This window comes from Salvia splendens, unplaced genomic scaffold (genome assembly GCF_004379255.2).
Source record: "Salvia splendens isolate huo1 unplaced genomic scaffold, SspV2 ctg937, whole genome shotgun sequence".
In the NCBI taxonomy this organism is placed as follows: domain Eukaryota; kingdom Viridiplantae; phylum Streptophyta; class Magnoliopsida; order Lamiales; family Lamiaceae; genus Salvia; species Salvia splendens.
Genome location: NW_024599625.1, coordinates 152 through 5,631, shown reverse-complemented (window position 1 = coordinate 5,631; position 5,480 = coordinate 152). Strand labels below are relative to the sequence as shown.

General features: G+C 34.9%; 1 long non-coding RNA gene across 1 annotated transcript; it reads right to left on the bottom strand.

Annotated features, from left to right (window-relative positions):
* Positions 1–4,574: 4,574 nt before the first annotated feature.
* On the bottom strand, positions 4,575–5,142 carry LOC121791841. Its single transcript, XR_006048753.1, has 3 exons — positions 5,009–5,142; positions 4,791–4,839; positions 4,575–4,701 (listed from the first exon to the last, which is right to left on the bottom strand). It is a non-coding gene; the product is annotated as an uncharacterized LOC121791841 (long non-coding RNA).
* Positions 5,143–5,480: the final 338 nt, after the last annotated feature.

The following is a 5,480-nucleotide window of genomic DNA, read 5'->3' as shown; positions in this document are numbered from 1 at the left end:
TTAGAATTTGATTTATTGCTACATTCATGTCAGATTTTAGATTTAGACATTTGAGTATTTGCATGGTCTTTTTAAACTCACAACCATCCAATTAGTTGTACCTCTTAAACTGGGGAAATTGTATTTAGATCTTATACTTGCACATGGTAGGGTACTAGGTACTACTAGCATATAGTATAATATATAAGCAGGATTGTAGGCGTTGATTTAAATTTAGGTTTTGCAAATTCAATTAACATTAATTAGAGGCACATTGTTTGACTTTAGAATGAAGAACCCTCCTTTGCGGAATGTTTAAGCCAAATATTTGATGCATCAACAGCTGACTCCATCTGTCGTTTAAATCCTCTATTGTGCTACTTTATTTTATTCTCCATGTCGTTAATCCAATCCCAATTTTGTGGTCCTCTAAAATCTAAATATATAGTACCAAAAATGGCGTCTCCAATAAAAAAGTATATTTTGTGTCTTTGTGAGTGGAGAATTGTAGATCTCCTATTGAACGAGAGATATAGAGAGTTTTTGTTAGTAAACAAGCAAGATTTATGTTCCTTATGAGAGTGCAAAATGTATGAATCTGTTTTCATAAATTAAAATTGTGAAGAGATCGGATAGGAATTAAGAGCTTGGTTGACTGCCCAGTTGGAGTCGTGATTATTAAAAACATTAAACATACAATAAACACTGGTTTTAAACGAACCAAAGCCTGTTTCTTCAAGTTTTTATTTGGGCTTTGGCCATCTCGGGCTTATATTTTATTGGCCATTTTGTTTGCATTACATTTTTTGACATTTTTATTTATTTCGGTTTCCTATTTTCATTTTCCTATATGAAAGTTTTATTAGCAAAGTGAGACATGTTTTCGTAGGAAAATTGTGAATATGTGACGAACCATTCAAAGAATGTCACAAACGTTGACGAGGATTAAAAGGAGTAGAGAGGTGGATGGAGCAACTAGCTAGAAGGAACTCAATTTCCTAGTTGCATAAAATAGTCATTTATAACTACACTCCCAACAAATTAAAATATAAGAGTCGGTTATCCAAATCGATATTGTTTATTGGAAAAAAATGTAACAATGGTGATTTGATGATTCCACAACTTCACATGTACGTTAATACATTTCCTGCAGCACGTATCTTGTGTCCTTTCGCAGAGCAAATGCTGCTGAGCTAGAACATATACACAAATATACTCCATCCGTTCCATAGAAATAGATCATATTTCAATTTTCGTTCACCTCATAGAAATAGTCCATATCCATTTATGACAATCTTTTTCTCATTCTCTTTTACTTTATCATTTAGTCTATTTTGGGAAGTTTCAAGATATTTGTGGCAAAAAATAGCTATTTCTCTCTTTATCATTTATCGTTTATTCTCTCTTACTTTATTCACTATCTACTTAATTAACACACTATTCTTAATCTCCATACCGAAAAGAACAACATCTATTAACAAGGAACGGAGAGAGTACTACTTTGACTTCAATATATAATCATATTATCTTGGATACTAATGATTAATATGTATTAGAAATTAAGTGGCTAGTATGATACTTTAGAGAATTATGTCTTTGTACACCGAAGATAATATTGTCCCCAGGGAATATTTAAGGTTTTATAGTATAGAACCTAGCTAGTTGGAGTTTATTCATTACAATAAATAGTTGTCTTTCAGAACTCTAACACTCTTTCGATAAAAGAAATTAATTATATTAAGCTGGTCAGCAAGCTTAAATAGTCATTGGTCATCAAATATCTTAAACACGTGAAATAAATAAATTAATTTAAAAGGAGTCCGAATCATGGTAATCTAGACCCCATAGAGAGATTTCGATAATCTTTCAATCTCTCAAGTTGTGATATTTTCTCATTCTTAGGTTTAGAGTTTAGTGTTTTATTGCTCACACATTAATCAAACTTTTGTAGGGTTATTCGGTGCGGGCTATTCGGATTATTATAATTTTTCGATTCTAACCCTAATCCTTCATGTTTCGGGCTAACCGCCGGACTAATCGGCCAAAGAAAATTCAACATTGCTTCGTTCCAATTTTTATTTCATTAAAACTTAGAATTCACTTCCCACCTACCTCACATAATAAAGTAATTGAACTACTTAATCTTCTTTATTTTGTAAACAATATATTATTATAATGATCACACAATTATTGTACTCCCTCCGTCTCATGCTACTCGCACATTTTTCTTCTTGGATCGTGAATTAAGAATCGAGTAATTCGTGTCGTTAAATAATAATTTAAATGTAATAAGAGAACACTGTATTCTAATATTATAGTAATAATTAAATACGATAGTTCTTACTTGAAAATTTGAAATAGAACTAGTGTAAATAGTTTAGAACGAGCTAAAAAAGAAAGGAGTAAATAACATGGGACGGATGGAGTATAAAAGTGTGTAGCATATAACTAAACTCTCCTGTGTTCATTAAGATTTCTAAAATAAATTTATATTGAAATGTTATATACATAAAATTTATGAAAGCAAGAACTAATGAAATTATGAAAGCACTATATTCAAAACCAATCTAAAATTTATTATTATTTTAATCGAAAAGTGTAATCCGTCGGGCTGACTCGCAACTCAATAAGGTCAGCCCGCCCAACCCGCCAACTCACCGCCAACTCAATCGGGCTGGTCCATATGTCTCGTTTTATATTCGGGTTGCAAAAATATAGCTCTAACCCTATAATTTTTTCAGATTATTCGGACCAATTCACGGATTTCGAGTTGAATTGACGTCCGACTTACATGTGGTAGGAAAACAAAAGCACATAAAAAGGACATATTTATGAAAGACACAGATTCAATGATGACGTTAACTGTCTACTGTAAGACGCCAAAAGCAAAGAAAAGACAGGATTATTGTAGAAGCCTGTGCCCAATCCCAAAACATTATTTTCATGCACAAAATTGACCAACAATTTGTTTTCTTGCTTTACTATATGGCACGAGGGAATGCCAAAAGCTCTGTCGCTCTCTTTCTCTCACATTAATTTCTTTCACATACGACCCAATCTGATACTCTTGTGAAGCTGACAATAGTGACGAGAATCTTTGTGTCATTCAGTTATTATCAGCAGATGGATCTTTGAGGTTGCTGATGTGGCGCCAACCTTGTGTATCTATAGATAGAGAATCAGAATCTAGTACAGAGAAATCCTACTAAGAGGAATTCTTTTTTTGTGATCTCAGCCATTTTTATGCTGACAATAACATTTGGACTGAGGTTCTGGGCCCACAAAATCTATGTCGGAATTAAACAAACATCATGAATTCCAACTGTCAAAAACCTACATATACACTTAATTGAAAATGGAAAGAGTGACGTGCGAAATGGAGAAAGAGCTTATTATAGATAGGTCTAAAACTTGCACAGTATATCAAAAGTGAATTCATACAAATTCACTACTAAATCCGTACATTTTCCTGCTCCTATCCACCTAACTTTCATGCGGATATACAAACATCAATATATTATCCTATTATATATAGATATACACTTTCTCAAAAATTGTGAACGGATCCACCTTAGATTAGAGAAGGTCACCTGGTCTAAACTTGCATTCACCTCCGGGGCATTTTGTCACCTCTTTTCGACTTTTATATGTCAGAAAACTGCAGATCTTAATATAAGGAGACGAGGAATCATGGCCGTAGCATAAGTTTCTATTTCGTTCCATATTACAAACAAAGACAATCAACACTTTCTGGTAATATATTAGGCATTGGATGCCCTGCTACGTATCTTTGAGGGTGAGTTTTGTGCAAAGTTGATGTGCTGGAGGAGGTTTCCGAACCTACTGAACTCGGCTGTGCCCTGATGTGGAACTTCGCGAAGCGGTTGATGGTAGAGAATTTCTCCATTTCCTGAGCTTCCACTTTGATGTCTACAATTGATAGGCTTTTTTCAGTCTGCATCATCGAATTCACATTTTCAATGCTTGTACCAATGTAAAAATATGCATTGAATCGAGGGGGGATGTTATGCGAAAGCAAAGTCAGTCAAACTATAGAATCAAGCTCTTCACATACACAGCTTATAATGATCCCAAGAAAATGTAAGGCAGAGGTAATCACATTTACTACATGAGGGCAGTCACTAGGGTTACAAATCAACAAATACTGATTTCATTTGTCATCATCAGGCAATTTCAGCATTAGTTCAGTTAAAATATTGCTCACATGATCTACATTCATGTAACATCGTGCAAAGAATAGTAGATTAGGTCCCTACCTCATTAAATCACCTTCAAGCTTCTTCGTTCGACAAACAATATCTTCTACAACTTTTGAGAACTTGCAAGCACCAGTTTTCCTTGAAGTTTCTGGTTTGTCATGTGAATCCGACCTGAACATTTAATAGCCAATATGAGAACAAATTTGAGGTTAGAAAATGAAAGTAATTCTCAGTGAGAGAGAAAGGAGCAAGCATAAAACAAGTGCAGCTCTTACTCATCCATGGAGTTGGAGGGAAATGGCCAGTCAAGCTACATGCATCTCCTAATGTTAATCTAGCCGCATAATATGCTAGATAATCAAAATTGAACTTGAATCCATACAATAATAACTGATGGTGCAGGTCGAAAGATTTGTTGCATAAATTGCGTACAACAAATCAACCGTCTTTTTGCTTGAATCACTGGGTGCAACTCTTCTACAATTTCAGCCTCAGAAATCACCTAAGATATTGGAGGGTAATGGAATTACTAAAGATGATGATCCATAGACATATCAAGTATTTCGGAATTTATAAGCAGGAGGACCTCACCTCTTCTTCTCTTTTGTTTGCAGCTTGTGCCCATGATAACTCAGCAGTGCTGCCATATAAAAGGAAAGTACTGAGATTATACGTTGATAGTTATTCATAGAAATAAATCTACATCAGACATTTAATTGGAATGATAGTGGAAAAAGGAAAAGAAATCAAAGGTGCCAATTATCAAAAACTGATGCTTCAGTGATATGGCAGTTAGTAGGCCTAAATACCTGATATCTTGGGGCCACAACTGGTCATTATTAATTTCCTTGTGCCAGGGTACCATATTAAATGCAACAAGTTTCCGTTTCCTCCGCAATGTAACAGCTAAGTTTTGGTGACTGGCATATGAAGGCAACATAGAGGGGGGTTTAATTGTTTATGCAGTAGGGTTCCTAGATGAAGGTGAAAGTAACCCATTTCCTTGACTAGCATCAGCCAAATTTACTTGCATATTCAAACTGTTATCCTGCAAGGTTCATGAGTCATTTCAGAGGATAGTTGTGTGGCCTGAATTGCAGCTCGTGAATCATATATTGGCAACCTCTGTCCGTTCTTCAAGGTTTCAGACTGTTTAAACCAGGATTGGACCATCGGCAAACTGATACGTGATGGATGTACTGCATTAGAAGGTCTGTTACTGCAACTGAATATGGCGGTATATTATTTTGAGAAAGCATACTCTGCTGGAAATTCGGTGGT